Source organism: Myotis brandtii, unplaced genomic scaffold (genome assembly GCF_000412655.1).
Source record: "Myotis brandtii unplaced genomic scaffold, ASM41265v1 scaffold475, whole genome shotgun sequence".
Classification (NCBI taxonomy): Eukaryota; Metazoa; Chordata; class Mammalia; order Chiroptera; family Vespertilionidae; genus Myotis; species Myotis brandtii.
The window spans coordinates 3,502,039-3,518,907 of NW_005368148.1; positions in this window are offsets into that span (position 1 = coordinate 3,502,039).

Genomic DNA, 16,869 nt, shown 5'->3' on the forward strand with positions numbered 1-16,869 from the left:
AATGGCAAACAAACAAACAAATAAACAAACAAACAAATCAAGGGGGGAAAAACATCCCAATATATTTTTTTGGTGTGTCACAGAATTGTAGTAATTAGTTTATGTGTGCCATGAATGAAAAAGGTTAAAAAATTGCTGGCATAACCAAATCTATTTGTGGGCACTCTCCATGAGCAATGGCACACAAACTAACTTTCCCTGTCATTTTAGTGATTTGAGTGGGATAGTTCTGAACACCCCACTTACTCTGTTTCCAACTTCACAGGAGGGGAAGGCCTATAATATAAAATTATGACATTGACATTATAGAAACTTTAAGAAGGTTTTATCTTTCTTCTCCCATTTAGTGGACAAAGAAGTCCTAGCTATGTATGGCCAATCCACTAGTATAAGTTAACCTCCCTATTGAAACCACCTTCTTCAGCCAGTATAACAGCAATTCACACTGATGTCTGACTTAGAGATGGGTCTGTCTTTCCCACAAAAGCATTTGTCAACATGGCCACACCTACTTTAACTAGGGTGACCAAACATTTTGGTTTGCCTAAGGCAGTCATAGTTTATTATGCCACTTGTCCCAAACAATACATTTTCATAGAACCCCACTTCATTCTCAGAAGTGTTCCAGTGAGGATAATAAATTGTATGCCCCTTCTCCCCCAACATGAATGAAATCAGAGAGGAGCCTTCCTATAGACAGGCCTACTTCCCTTTTCTTATGGTTGCTTTGCTCAGAAAAATTTCCAATGCTTCTGTCTGTAAGACTCTTGGTCTGGGGTCATGATCTGACTTCATTTCTCCAGCAATATTCCTCCCAGACTCTTAGCATATTATTTTTCAAACTTTTTTTCTGCAGCAGAATCTGTTTTTCCAGATGAGAAGTTAGAGGCTCCGATATTTAAAATAGATAAAGTGGAGCTTTTCCTGGTTGAAGCTCTATTGATCCTCAAGGCTTTGTTGAATGTGCATTTAAATCCCCTGTAGGAGCCTATGCTACCACCAATTTAAAGCGTTGCTATTTTATAGGATGAATATTCTTGTTACCTAGTAAAGTTAGTTTAGTAATACAGTATTTATTTAAGCTTGGCAAAGGGTAATAATTCGGTTCTTAAAAAAATATTACCCTGTGTTCAGCCTCTATTTTGTTAGGCTAATCCTGTGGCCTTGATTTTTCAAACCAATCGGCTAACTTTGTTGTTCTCCCACAGAACATGGTGGAGGAATAACCATGCCAACCACAGGTCCCCTGAGTCCTGGTCATGGTAATTCCCTGATCTCACCTTTCCCTTTGGGGCCCTTTAGCTTAATTCTGGATTTATGGCTTCTCTGTAACCTGACCCTTTGTCTGTGATTTGAAATGCTATTCCAGCAGACTTACTTTTCTCTTTCTCCTCTCAACTCTTGAGCAGACCATCCTGTGCCCTCTCTTTTGTTGAATCCCCAGGCTATTTTAAAGTTCCTTATATCCTTTAAAATGCCTCCATAGACCCTACCATCACATCACTGCATTAAAATCCTTCATTCACTGAATCTCAGGAGTCTCTTCCAGTTTTATCAGCTCTATTACTTTAGACATCCTGGCCAAATACAACCTTTCATCAGAAATAGCCACATATTTCAACTACAGTTGACTCACCAGCCTGAGGACCTCCATCAATTCTCAATGATTCTGGGGATATGGTTATTTTTCTTGGCAAAGACCCAAAAACATTGAGGCTAGAATTCAATATTACCCTGGGCTCCCTAGGATGTCATTAAGAGGATTTAATTACTGAAACACTAAAGGATATTGTCATAACATAGCAATTTCACTCAAAATGGCCTCATGCTCAAGACCATTGTGACAGTCACATTTTAAAGTTCTAGTGTCCTTGGGGAGGGTTGAATGGGGGGTGCAGAGGGCCCAATCAGCAATGGATGCCTTTACTTATTTGTTTTTGTTTTTTTTATTCAAAAATATTTGGAATGAAGTGGGATTTCTGACAGATAATTTGAAGTACTAGTCATTATTTCTAGATATACAGAAATATTCAAACCAAGGTTTTCTTCAATCAACTATTACATGTTCAGGACATTTATGGAAAAAGAGCCATTCATACTTTAAAGAAAGTATGCATTCATATCTATTGCACATGTATACAGAAAGTTGGCTTGAATTTAAAGAGAAGGCAATTTTCATATGTTTAATAAATTTCTATCATATAATTCCTCAGATTGAAATTTACACACTCTTATAGAAAAAAATCAAAAATTTCAAATAATAAAAAAGAGTCTTTCGACCTTGGCATTATTGACATTTTGGGCCGGATTAGTCTTTGTTATTGAGGGCTGATCTGTGCATTGTAGGGTTCTGTACCCACTAGATGCCAGTAACACCTCCCCCCTATACCCAGTTGTGACAACCTAAAATGTTTCCAGATATTGTCAAATGTCTGTTGCAGAGCAAAATCACTCCTGTTGAGAACCACTGCCTTTAAAATATGAGAAAAGATGCAAGAGAAAGAGTTGGAGATGGAATGATCCATGGTGCTACAGTGACTGCAGCTCCTGTTCCCATCCATCAGCAATGATGAGGATCAAGTGTTGGCTCACTTGCTGAATGGGGCAACATGGAGCTGTGAAGGATTTCTTCCAACTGACCCTGGGACCTCTACTAAGTCTCAAATTTACTTCATATGGAAAACAGGCAGTTTAAAATACTAAGTAGCTGGTAATATTTTTCTTTGGGTAAAACTAATAATTCAGGAATGTGCTTATATCAGTTGGCTTTTGCTACTTAACAATTTGGTCCAGAGGTTGGTGGCTAAAACAAAACAAAACATTTATTATGGCTCACTCATTGGATTGGCTGGGGTTCAACTGGATCTGATGGGGCAGCTCTACTTCTCATTGTAGGTCTGTGGGTCACCTGGGGCTGCATCAGTTGGCCAACCTCTGCTCTCTGTCTGTATCCTCCTCCTCCTGGGAACAGTGGGCTACTCAGGGCATGCTCATCTCATGGTGACACCAGAGGTTCAAGAGGATGAGCAAAACACACGAGGACTCCTATGGCCTAGGCTCTGAACGGGTACCATCACCTCTACTTCATTTTATAGGCCACTGTAAACCATGTGGCTGAACCCAAAGTCAAAGGGAGGGAAGAACGTACTCTGGGAAGAACATGGCAAAAGGCCTAGGGATATAGGGAGGGGTGAAGAATTGGGGCCAATGACACAATCCATTACAGTTCATATATATTTATTGATCTTAGAGAGAGAGAGAGGAAGGGAGAGGGAGAGACAGAAACATCGATGTGAGAAAGATCTATCAGTGCCTTCCGCAGAGCCTTGACCGGGATTGAACCGGCAACCTGGGCATGTGCCCTGACTGGGAATGGAACCAGCGACCTTTCAGTGCATGGGACGACACTCAATCAGCTGATCCACAATGGCCAGGGCTACAGCTCATATTTTTAGAGTAGTAGTTTTGCTTTTATATAATTTCAGAACTCAGCTCCTTTATTTTGCTGGACACCTCTGTAATGAGAGAATATAATCATAGGGCCATTTCAAGAATGGCCTCATCTAGTAGGGAAGAGTGAGCCAAACTATCTGAAAATTTATTTTAACTCCAGTTAACCCAGCCTTGCATGAATTAAACACATTATAGCTCTGTGGTTTTAGAAAATGGAAAAGGCTGAATTTGCTTGACATGGAGGCAGAGAGGAAAGGTATTTTCAAAGATGTTTGTGAGATTAAGATGCAAAAACACCAATTTTTAAGGATTGGCAGATTGCAGATGTCTTAGCCAGAGGAATGTTGAGTGAAAATCTCTGGAATGTTTTAGCAACCTTTTAAATTTATTGCCAGGAAATGTGTGTTGCTTGCCTTCTCTGCATCCTTTCAAAAGCTCTCTTGTGAATCCAGTCCAGTCTAGTCCAGGTAGGGAGGTTTGGAAACGGTGATAAGTGAAAGGTGTTTTCTGCAGCTGTGCCTCAGCGCCAGCCTGACCCAACACCGTTAATATGTAACCCGAGTCTGACCACTTCTTTTATGTTTACATTTGGTTTCAGTATTATTTTTAACTGGTGAAAGAGCAGTTCAAAGTCATCTTTCTTTCTTGGCACTTACCCATAATTTCTCAAGGTTCAGTAGCAGAATGGCAGTAAGCCACGTCAAGGGGATTTGAATCTGGTGGAATTAAAAATCACTTACTTTATTATACATGTGAGTGCACTGAGGATGGGTGGGTCAGTCTGTACAAGGATAAGACATTATACGAAAAATAATGTTGAATTGTTTTTGCTGATATCCTAGATTTAGAAGATGATCTTCATGCTTGGCATAATTCATAAAAAAATGGGTGTGTAGCCCTGGCCGAGTAGTTCAGTTGGTTAGATTGTTGTACTAAAATGCCAAGGTTTCGGGTTTAATTCCCGGTCAGGGCACATACAAGAATCAACCAATGACTGCATAAATAAGTGGAACAACAAATTGATGTTTCTCTCTCTCTCTCTCCCCCTTACTCCTTCTACACAATCAATTGAAACATTAAAAAAAAGAGAAGAAAAAATGTCTTAAAAAATGGGTGTATAGTAGAAGGGCCAACACAAAACAAAATAAAACAAAATGCTGACAATGACAAGTGCTGGAGAGGAGACAGAGCAATGAGAGCTCTCAAATGTTGCTGTTGAGGATGCCAAATGGTTCGGTCACTTCCAAAAACAGTTTGGCAATTTCTTACTAAGCACATGCGTCCCACAGGATTCAGACATCCCACCCCCAAATAGTTACCCATGAGAAATTAAAACTACTTTCACACTAAAGCCTCTACATAAATGTTTCTAGTCACTTTATTCACAATCACAAAATATTATTTAATTGGCGAATGGGTAAACAAATTGTGATTCATCCTACAATGAAGACGTACTCAGCAATAAAAAGAAACGAACTGCTGATATGTGTAATAACATGGTTAAATCTCAAATGCATTATGTTAAGTGAAAGAGGCCAGACTCAAAAGACTCTAAGCTGTATGATTCCATTTATGTATTATTCTGAAAAAGGTACTCCGACAGGGACAGAGAACAGATTAGTGGTTGCCAGTGATAGGGGCTGGGGCTATCTACAAAGGGGCATATGGGAATTTTTTAAAAATATATATATTTTATTGATTTTTTACAGAGAAGAAGGGAGAGGGATAGAGAGTTAGAAACATTGACCAGCTGCCTCCTGCGCACCCCCTACTGGGGATGTGCCCACAACCAAGGTACATGCCCTTGACCGGAATCGAACCTGGGACTCTTCAGTCCACAGGCCGATGCTCTAGCCACTGAGCCAAACTAGTCAGGGCGCATGTGGGAAATTTTGAGGGTGATGGAATTGTTCCAATCTTGATGTGACAGTCATTACATGACCGTGTACATAGGTCAAAACTCACAGAACCCTGCACTAAAAAGGGTGAACTTATACCCCAACTTCTAATAAAGTATGTGGTTTACTGTCCCTCAGAATCTCCTAGTTTTGTATTTGTCAATGTAACATACATGTTGGGGTGGTGACCCAACTCAAAGCTGTTTCTTTGGAAATGGCTCCCCGCTCCCAAGTCCCTGCTGAAAGGGGGGTAGGTCATGCTTCTTCCAGGTGATTCCACACCCTGACCCCACTTCATAGGACCAAGGGTGGATATCTACCCTGGATTAAAACAGAAACATGCTGTCTTTGAGACTTTGCTCTAAAAGACATGGAAACCACAGTTCAGAGGGTGTAGATTTTGGCTTCCAGATATGTTTTGCTTGGCCCGCACAATGTTTAAAGAACTGAATTAATGGCCATCGTTAAAAAAAATGGGAGATTTCACATAAAAATCCAGATTTCCGGCTTCTCTTTAAGAAATGGGAGGTTTTGGTAAAATGGACCCAAATTCCCGCCTGGAGACAATGGCGGGAGCATCGACCCCTTCACACCAGCGTGCCCTCTCCATCTGCTAGCTCCTACCACTTCCTGGGGTGGCCAAGCGGTGGCTGGGCTGTGCTATTAATGTGCTGATATGAAAGTGTTTAGGAAAATATGAAATATTTCTTGTACCTTCTTTTTCTATCAAAAGATCATTTTTAATGAAAAACAAGAATGAGTATATTACATTGTGAAAGTGATGATTATTTTAGTGGCTTATAATAGGCAAACCAAATGTGTCTGTACTGAAGAAACACAAATTAAGATTCTTTTCTGAAACAAACATGGATCTTTACACTCATCCATGTTACCTGCCTGGTCTCTGTAGGCATTTGAGTTTACACCACTCTCCCAAATGGTTGCATAAAATTAAATGGGGACCTTGGGACCTATATCTATGGGCAAACTGGTGTCATTGGGTAGGAGAAATGGAGAGCCTTTACAAAGAACAAGTCTGCAGAATTTTTTTAAAAAGAGAGCGAAAGAGAGAAATTGGGAAGGGGACAGATGTTCAGCAAAGAGGACGAGTGAGTTTCCTTCAATCACAGTAAGGAAGTTGGGGGTAACCCAAGTCTCCAAATTGGTGCTTCTCAAACTTTAATGTGCACAGAAATCCTGGGAGAGCTCGTGTAAGTGCCCTTTCTGACTCAGTAGGCCTGAAGTGAGGCCTGAGGATCTGCATTTCTAGCAGGATGCCAGATGATGTCCCTGCTGCTGATCAGCCGACCATGCTTTGAGGTACAAGGCATCAAGCCATACTGTCTACAAAGAAACAGTAAAACTTTACCAGCCTAAACTTTGTTTTCTAACCATCTGCTCTCCATGGAAGTACTCAGTAACATCAGTTTTTTTGCCACTTAACCAAAGAACATCACTCCTCTTGAACATGGGGCTATTTAAAAGGTAGTGCAGGCTAGCACTCTGGGAAGCAAGAATAATTGTGATGAACTGGCTGGCATGAAGCAACGGGGGTGAGCAGCCCAGCTAAGTGACTGTGCATCTAGCCTTCTTAGTCTTGATGGCTTTGCTCTGTGGCTTTAGGCAAATCACCAGGTCTCTGCCCTCTCACCAGTCAAAAGGAGGTGAGGTTTTGACCTTGCAGGCTAAGGAGGTGAGGTTTTGACCTTGCAGGCTATTGTGAAAGATGTAATTAGCATTTGTGAAAGCTTGCAAGATCTCTGGAGGAAAGGTACTTCAGAAGAACAAAGTAATTTATAGTCACTATCATCATTTCATTACCGGTTTAGCTGATATGCCAGGCAACTCAGTCCAAAAGAAGCCACTGCTCCACGATCTACAACTCCCTCCTGGTTGAGAATACTGCAGGGAGGATCATTACAGCTGTGCAAGGAGATAAATTGTGCTTCTTTTTCACAACCTTCATATTACTCGGGTGTCTACCATTTCAGGTTTTCATATAACAACTTTTCATGTAAAGAAGAAAGATTCAGCTTTCAATTGTCTCCTTCTACCATGGGCCATGGTGATGTCCGTCTAAAAATTACAGGCTCTGGTTTGAAAGAAATATGTTTTTTTCATTTTCTTCTCTAAATCAACAGTCTAGAGAAAATGTCCAAAAAAATATACTGTGGGCCACATATGCAACGAATAAGTGTCTAGCAGCCACATCAAAGAGAAAAAGAAAAAAACTAATTTTAATAATGCATTTTATTTAGTCTAATATTTCTAAAATAGTTTTTTAATGTGTAATTAATAGAAAAATTATTAATGAGAAATTTTGCCTTTTGGGAGCACTGTCTTTGAAATTTGGTATATGTCACACTTGAAATGGGATGCTAAAGTTTCATGAAGAAATAATCCATGTTTAAACTTCCTAAAATTTACAGCTGAAAAAGTAATTCCACATACCCAAGTTGTTCTAAACATACTTAAATTTTCCCCTAATAACTGTATTGAGTATCCGTTTTTAAATTTGAATGTCAATGATAGAATGAAATAACACTTACAAATCAGTTCCTTGGTCACACTGGCCACATTTCAAGGGCCACATGTGGCTAATGGCTTTATGGCATTGAACAGGGCAGTGTTGGCCTCTTGGGTGAGGACAGAAGGCCCATGCCCACCCCACCACTGGCCCTGTATGTGTGTCCTTTGTTGAGGGAGTTGCCTAAGAGCTGACTAGCCCTGTGAATGTGGTGAGAAAGCCTCCTTCCATCAGTACACATTATTTGCCCTCTACTCTTCAGAGTACTGCTGTTTATGGCCCATCTGTCTCTCAGAATGACCCACATTCCCCAGAGGGAACTTGCAGAGAGCCAAACTGGGCGCCACTAGACTAAAACAGCGTCTGTCCACCCAATACTCCACTTATCCATTCAACAAATATTTATGAAGCAAGTTTCTATGCCCAGCCCAGCTAAGCTCCAGGGACTGCTTCAGCCATGAGAAAGGACAACAAGGTCACTGCCCTTATGAGACTTAATGTCTAGAAGTGGTAGGCATTTAATGGAATCACACAAATAATGAGTTAAAAACAATATGATTTCTACAAAAAAAAAAAGCAGAGATCTCCATGAGATTAGGGAACCTAATCCAATTTGGAGGTTCAGTAAATCTTCTTTAAGAAAATGCCATTTCCATTGGGACCTGAAGGGGTTAGGCAGTGAAGATCGGGGAGAGGGGCCTATTCTTGGCAGAGGAGATAGCGTGTCAGGAAATTGGCAGAAGGTCAGGGTGGCTGAGACTGGGGAGCCCGGGAGGATGGAGAGAGGAGTAAGGGCCTGATCCGAAGGGTTTGGAAGGCTTTGAGAAGGAGCTCAGTTTTTGGTCTATGCCAGGCAACTCAGTCCAAAAGAAAAACTGGAAGGTCACTGAAGGGTTTTAAGAATGACCTATCAGATTTGGGTTCCCCTTTTGGATTTTACAAGATGCCATGTGGCTGCAGATCTTCTTTGGCATTGTCACCTTCCGTTCAGCCCCAGTTGAAACTGACTGTGGAGGCAAAATGACACCTTCATTTAATTGTCCTGTTGACTGGCAATGGGCCTCAGAACTCTCTGAGGAAGAACTAACCCATAGACACAGTGAGGGGAAAGGCAGTCTGATAACTCTGCAGGAATGAACTAAACCAAAATGAAACAAACAACAAACAAACAGGAAATCCCGCACCAGGCAAAACCCTGCTCTGCAGGAATGAACTAAACCAAAATGAAACAACAAACAAACAGGAAATCCCGCACCAGGCAAAACCCTGGGTATTCCAATTCAAATTTAAATAGAATCTTCAGGGGCTAAGACGCATTATTATTATATTATCAACAGTGGCACTAATTGTGATGAGCACTGCTACTATTTACTAAGGGCTCATTGTTTGCCAGTAGTATTATCCATCCATCCATCCATACATACGTAAATGTATATAAAATATTACAAACATACATACAAATATGTACATACATAAATATACATATTAGTTCTAATCCACAAGAAAACCTGCTTACAAGATAGATATTATTCCTATGTCATTTGCTATACACGGAAAAAGAGTTTCACGAAGTTTAAGCTACTTGTGAAGGCGTTAGTAAGGTGGAGACAGGATTAGAACACATATCTGTCTGACCTCAAAGTTATGTGTCCACATCATCAGGCTGACTTGGGCATTTGAGAAACAATACGCAGGCGCCTAGATAGAAACAACACTGCTCACTTCTGTGACTAGCCAAGAAGTAGCAGTTAGTTTTTGGATATTTGCTACTTATGGAGAGTTTGCATAGAGTCCAGTGATGGCGAACCTTTTGAGCTCGGCGTGTCAGCATTTTGAAAAACCCTAACTTAACTCTGGTGCTGTGTCACATATAGAAATTTTTTGATATTTGCAACCACAGTAAAACAAAGACTTATATTTTTGATATTTATTTTATATATTTAAATGCCATTTAACAAAGAAAAATCAACCAAAAAAATGAGTTCATAGGTTCGCCATCACTGGCATAGACTCACCCTCAAAATGTTCTTAGCAGCATGTGTCTTTTTCAAATGCTGTGTGTGTAGTTCTGCTTTTTCTCCTCCCCTCCAACTTTTTAACCTTTTCTTTCTCCCTCCTGCTGCTCCACAGGTCAATCTGCTTTTGTTGACTTGAGTTGGGCTTCCTTTCTGTAGCATGTGCATTAGCTCAGCCATCTCTGAACCTGGGCACAGCCTCCTTTGTCTGCTAGGGTGGTTGGTGTGGGCATCTCCAGACACAGGGTAGATACATGCTCTAGGCTCTAAGGCAGAACAGACAGAGCTGGCAGAGGGCACGAAGGAATGGCCCCTGAGTACCAGGAGCTGCTGAGTGCCTTTGTGCAACACCTCCTACCAGCAATGCAGAAAGCTGTGGCTCATTGATCCATTAATCTCATAACATTGTTCTCGGGGGGGGGGGGGGGGGGGGGGGGGGCCCACAAAAGGAAAGTAGCTTGATGCAACAGTTAAAGGTGTAAGTCAAAAGGCTTGTTCAAATCTCATTTACAGCACAAAACATTATTGAGCACCTAATACGGGCCAGAAATGGATCTTGGTGCTGGGCTATTGCAATAAATTAAACTGATTAAAAACAAACAAGCAAATAAGAGAGTAGATTGTAAATGTTCTCACCCCCAAAAAGAAATGGTAATGGTGATGGAGGTGTTAGGTAATGCTCTAGTGGTAATCATTTACAACAGATAAGTGTATCAAATCAACAGATTGTACACCTTAAACTTACACAATGTGCTATGTCAATTCCATCTCAATCAAGCTGGGGAAAAAAACAAGCAAGCAAATAAACCAACCACAAAGAAACTCCCATCTAAATGGAGCTTTTATTCTTGTGGGGGAGACAGACGGTAAACAAAATAACAAATGATGGGGAAATCTGGGGAGAGAGCATTTCAGGCAGAGAAAATAGTAGGTGCAAAGATCTGGACAGGAGGGTGTCTGGAGCATCCAAGGAACAGCAAAGAGGCCAGTGTGGCTGGAGATGGGGAGAGAGAACGGGAGGGTCATTGGGCCTCACAGTTACTCTAAGACCTTTGGCTTTCCCCCCAAATGACATGAAAAACCACTGGAAGTTTCTTAGCAGAGAGGGAGCATTTTTTAGGCCCAACAGTTTAGAAAAAAGCCCGGGCAAGCACAAGGGTGAAAGCGGGAGAATGGTCAGGAGGCCAGTGGTGAGTGGTGGTGAAGCTTACACAAGGTCAGCGGGGGAGGTGGCCAGAAGCGGTGGAATTCTACACACATTTTGAGAAAGAGTTAAATGGATTTGCTGATGGGTTTGTCCAATGGTAAATAAATTGCTTGAAGTCATTTTTTCCCCTCCTACCAAGGAGTGGTTTTGGTCATTTCAGGTCTAGATGGGAAGCTACCTAGGTCATTTATTACCCTTGTTTAGATACTTCTTATATGTTTTAAAAATAATGTTTCCATGTTAACAAATTATACAAGTAAGCCAATATTTTATTCTGATAAAACCATGTAGGGCAAATTGACCACTCCAATTACTTATCCAGAGTTCTCCTTTCCAAGAGATAATCTCCATTATGTTTGACTTTTTCTATGCAATTACATGTATAAAGATTTATAGTTTCCTTCTTTTATAAAACTGAGATCCTGTTGTTGATATTGTTTTCTGTTTAAAATGCCTTAAGGATCTTTCCATAGTGGTACAGAGAGGGTGGTTTCATTCTTTTTAGTAGCTTAGAGAGTCCTCTAGAAATGTAGCAGACTCCTTTCGCTCCTCTCCGAGTGACTGTCTAAGTGAGGGGATCAGAGACAGGCATCCGCATGCGTGCCTCGGGAGAGTTTCTGCTTCCACAGAACATCCACAAGATGACATTTTAAGGTTGAGAGAGAGCCTAGCATGCATAGCCAATCGTTTGAAATGTCTTCCCGGCTCTCCGAGGCGATCAGAGTTGCCTTGAGTCATTTCATGGAAAGTGCTTTTGCTGTGGAAAACTCCTGGGGCATTTCGTGCCCCTGGTTTCCCGGCATCTCACTCCCTAGCGTGGGAGGCTGGAGAAAGTTAAAGGGCCCAGGGCAGCAGGTTAGCCTGGCCTCATACGGTAAGCAGATTTCCCCAACCAAAATGAAAGCACCTGATTCAACAAGCGTAAACGATGTTATTGGCTGGAAAGAAGTCTCTATGTATGCATGCTTTCCCCCCTAATTAGTACAATGTTGCATTTTGTTATATATTGAATTGAGTAGGTCCTGCACAAACAATGTAGGAAATTTAGGAAAAACAGGAAAAGATTGAATAATAATTAGAAAGCTCCCACCTAAAAGCACCGTTTTGCTGTTTACAAGAGGATTGGAAATTGGATTTTTTGTGACATATCTGGGTTACACAGTCACCGAAGTACCACCACTAACTTTGCTTGTTCCTCTGCCTGTGCAGCAATGTCATGAGGAGGTGGGGGGGAGCACAAACATGGCCTATTGGAAAACCAACCCCAGCAGTCTGCTTTCCTATCTGGGGCCTCTTCATATAGAAAGCAATGATTTCGTGCTAGAGGTTCAATAAAACGATATGACCGAATGAGCCCTGGCTGGTGTGGTTCAGTTGGTTGGGCATTGATCATTCCATGCACCGAAGGGTTGCCGGTTTGATTCCCGGTCAGGGCACATGTCCAGGTTGCGGGCTCAATCCCCAGTGGAGGCCATGCAGGAGGCAGCTGATCAATATTTCGTTCTCATCTTGATGTTTCTCTCTCTCTTTCCCTCTCCCTTCCTCTCTCTCTAAAAAATCAATGAAAAATATACTCTTCTGAGATATCTATATCCACATCCATATTAAAAACAAAACCCCCCTGTTATGACTGAATGAGATCTCCAGCAATGAGCAGGAGAGAAACCTGGTCTCAGTCTTGCTAGGAGGTGGAAGGAAGATGTGGACATAGCAAAAGACATGGGGTACTGGCCCATGTGACAACAGAAATGGAATCTCAAGAGAATCACTGTTCCCTTCTTGACTGCCACAGAGAAGCCAGGGGTGAACCCTGGAAATGAGCCACTGAACGTGGCTGTTGAAGTCATGGGCGACTCGAGAGTGCCTCTCAGCTTGGTAGGTGTTTGGAGTGGGTGGTGATGAAATAACTATAGGGAGGGTAGACTGATGGTTTTTAAACTTGGCTGAACATCCTACTCACCTGGAGGGAACCTGGGAAATACAAATTCCTAGGCCCCAGGTCGGACCTTCTGAGTTAACTCTTCAGTGGTTGGTTGGCCTAGGAAACTGAGTTTTCATTGGAGGCTCAGATGAAGCCAGTCCACAGATCAGCATTCATGAACCCCATGTAGGCGATGAAAGATGAGACTTAGAGGATATATTGGAAGGGAGAGTGGGGCTGAGGAGTTTCCTTGGTAGTTTTTCTTTTCCCCCTTTAATTTTGTTTTTAGAATAGAGGAGACTTGAGCTCGTTTTCCAGGCCATGGGGGAAATAATTTGATAGAGGATACAAGAGAGATGGGAGAGAGGAGGCCAAGTGCGCCCTTGGAGAGATCAGCTGTAGAAAATAGGAGAGGGAGCTCCACGGCAGGTGGGTGAGGAGCAGCTGGGAGGAGATGTAAGGTAGTAAGAGGTGGAGACTCAAGTGAAAATTTGAGGAAGTGAAAGGCAACGCCAGCGTTCTTAAACGGACTCCGAATCCAGCGTGGTGTATTCTCAACAACGGACTCAATTCACCTAAGAAACTTGTTGATTCCTTCTGAGGACTGTGAGTTGAGCAAATTGCATGGCACTTTCATCATGCCAGCTGTGCCCAGGAAATGCAGGTTATGAAAGTTTAGAATTATGAAGTGACACAGGTTGTGCGGTTAAACATGAGCTTATCTTTTGAAAGTTTCTATTTCACAGCTTCCGAGGAGATGCACTCTGCATGACACTTCATACTGGCGTTTTCAGGAGCCTGGAGCTCAGAGGAAGAATTCACCAACCACCTGTTTTAGCCCCAGGCAGCAACGTCCAAGAGTTCAGCTTGAGGGTGGGAGGGGGGTGGGGTGTAGAAGAGGCACCCCGGGTGCTGTTCCCATGGAGCGTGTTGAAAATGGGTTCTCAGCATTGTGGCAGGAAGTATGGGGCCACAAATCACACCTCACACCTTTCTCTGGCTGTCAGTCTGGGCTCTGTGTGAAATCTGGGTCTTTAACCTTCTCTTTCTATCTTTTTCCTCCCTTCCACCCATTGTCTGCCCAGTCCAACTGTCATTTGTGGATTATCTTTGCATCCTGTAAGCCCATATCTAGTCTGTTCTTATAATAGTAATGAACTTAGTGGTCCAGGTAGTGAGTAACAGCCACTATGCCCTTTTGAACTCTTATGTGCATTTTATCTAGCACTTCCCTTTGAACTGTGCTTTGGATCCATTTCTATTTTAATATCCTATTACAATTAAATAATTGCTTTTTATTTTAAAAGAGACAGTACTAATTTTATTACTAATAACGATGCTCCCTGTATACCAGACTAATTATTTTAGGTATCTTGTTGTCTTTAAATCTCACAACTCTATGATGTAGTTATTCTGATCCCCATTTTACAGATGAGGTCATCGAGGCTCACAGAGGTAAGTTATGTTGCTCCAAAATAACGTAGCTAATGAGTGGTGGCCAGGGATTCGAACTCACATCTGTCTGATACCAAAGCCAAAACTCTTAACCCATCGATGATCAAATAAATTGAAATGTAGTTAACTGTAAGGGGAAGTTGTCTTTGTGAGTTAAAACTACATGTGCTGGTTGCTTCCTGCTCTTTCAGCATCCTCTTGGCTGGACATTCTTCAAGTAATCTCAGCTGAAATGCCTGCTGAAAGGACTCAGGCACTTCATATTCATCTTCCCTGTGCTGCTCAGGTATAGAAAAGCAACTTGGATAAGCTCCTGAAAGCCTGTAGTACCTTCCATGAGCCCTTGAACGTGAGAGTGAGGCAGAGGCCAACCCTGACCCATATACTACCTCAGAGACTTGATAGATAGGGAGGCCATTCATTCATTTAAGAAACAGTCCACATATTGCATCCCTGTGCGTGCCATGCCCTGTGTCTGTGTTATGGAAACAGTCGCGGGAGCACACACTCACAAAGAGACAGAGAGGACCGCTGGGGTGACAGATGGCGGTACAGAGGAGGGCCCTGACCCAGACACTGTGAGGTGAGTGGGAGGTGTTAGTTCCTGTGAACTGACGTGTACCCCATGAGTGACGTAGGGCGAAAACCACAGATGGCAGACTTTCAGGATTCGGGGCAGGAGTGTCGTATGTTCCCATGATGCCAGGCCACAGAGATGCGAGTGACTGCAATTTCTGCCTCACATCGGGGACAAGTGTGACGGATGAGGTCAGTTTCCCCAGCAGCCACCTCGTGAGAGCCTGGTTATCTGGCAACTCAGAAAGAGCTGGGGACAGAGAGCCAGGCTGACCTTGATTGGAAATGCTCCCCTTCATGTGCTGGCTGAGTGACTTTAGGTAAAGCGTTTATCCTTCTGAACTTCAGTTTCTTTACTTACAAAGCTGGAGATATTATCTAGCTCCTGGGTGTGGGAGATTAAGGTGCTAATAAATGTCTTGTTCAACATTACTTTTCGCAAATGCTCAGGACACAGCGCTGTTCTATGTTGGTGGTTCTCAGAAGGGGGTAGATTTGCCCTCCAGAGGACATTTGACAATACTTGGAGACATTTTTGAGTGTCACCATTAGGGGGAGGGTCTACGGCATCTTGTGGGTGGAGGCCGGGAATGCTGCCAAATGACACGTGCACAGGCCCCCACAACAAAGAATTATCCTTCCCACCTGCCCACAGTGCCAAAGTTGCAAAACTTTATTCTGCATCTATATTAACGCACGTAATCCTCATAGGAACCTCATGAGGTAGTATTATTTTTATTCTCTTACTTTCAATCAGAGAATATTGGAGAGATCAAGTGACGTGGACATGAAATGACTTACCCAAATGCAGATGGCTAGTGAGTAAGGCTGGGATTTGAGCTCTGGCGTCCCAGCTCCAGAGTTCTCACATTAACCACTCTCCCTAGTTTGCCCTCTGCAGGAGTGGGTCCCAGGCAGTGTAGGTAGGGCTTCCTTCCCCCTGGGCCAGGGATTTTTAAACTCCAGCGAGCGTCAGAATGACGTGAGACATGCAGATCCCAGCGTCCCACTCTGGGCCGTCTGGATGCAGCTGTGCCCGGGGCCCAGGCTCTATACTCGCTCTGGTGAAGATGTTCACATAGACTGGCAGCATGACGCAGACTTAGCATCTTTCAGGTGGTTTTCTCCATCTAGATTTTCAGGAAATACTGTGTGAAGAGCTTAATGTGATTTTAGCCTGTTGTCAAAAAAAAAAAAAATTAAATGCTAAAGCTTTTGAACATGGTCATGACTATCTCTCCTTAAGGAGGACCTGGCTCGGTTAATTCATTGCTAGACTCTTATCTCCAAATGAGGACACAGCGATTGCAATGGGCTGTCCTCCCATCACCTTCAATGCTCAAAACTGGACTTGTACTTTGCCCTCCCTCCCTTCTCCTTTGCTCCTTATGATGTTGTCCTTATTGCTGTCCCAACCGATTACCCAAGCACTTTGGAATTTGCCTTCCTTCCACAATGCAGCTGATCTCCAAGTTCTTCAAGTTCCTCTGGCATCACCTTTCTCCTGGGGGTCACCAGCGCTTCATGGCCACCACTGAGCTCCCACTTCAGCTCTCCAGCCCCTTGGCTCGGACTTGCAGTACTTCCTACCCGATCTACCAGCCTCAACTTTTTCTCCTCCAAAGCATCCAGCCAGATACATCTAAAAATGCCATTTTCTTTTCTTTATGGATTCACTGATTCACTCACAGGAATTAAGGAACACGACCCTGGGCCAGGCTCTGTCCTGTGGATACAAAGCTGAATATGACCCTGTCCGGTCCCTTTCTTATTCAGTGCTCCCAGCTCCTTCTATCATCACAGCCTGACCTCCTACC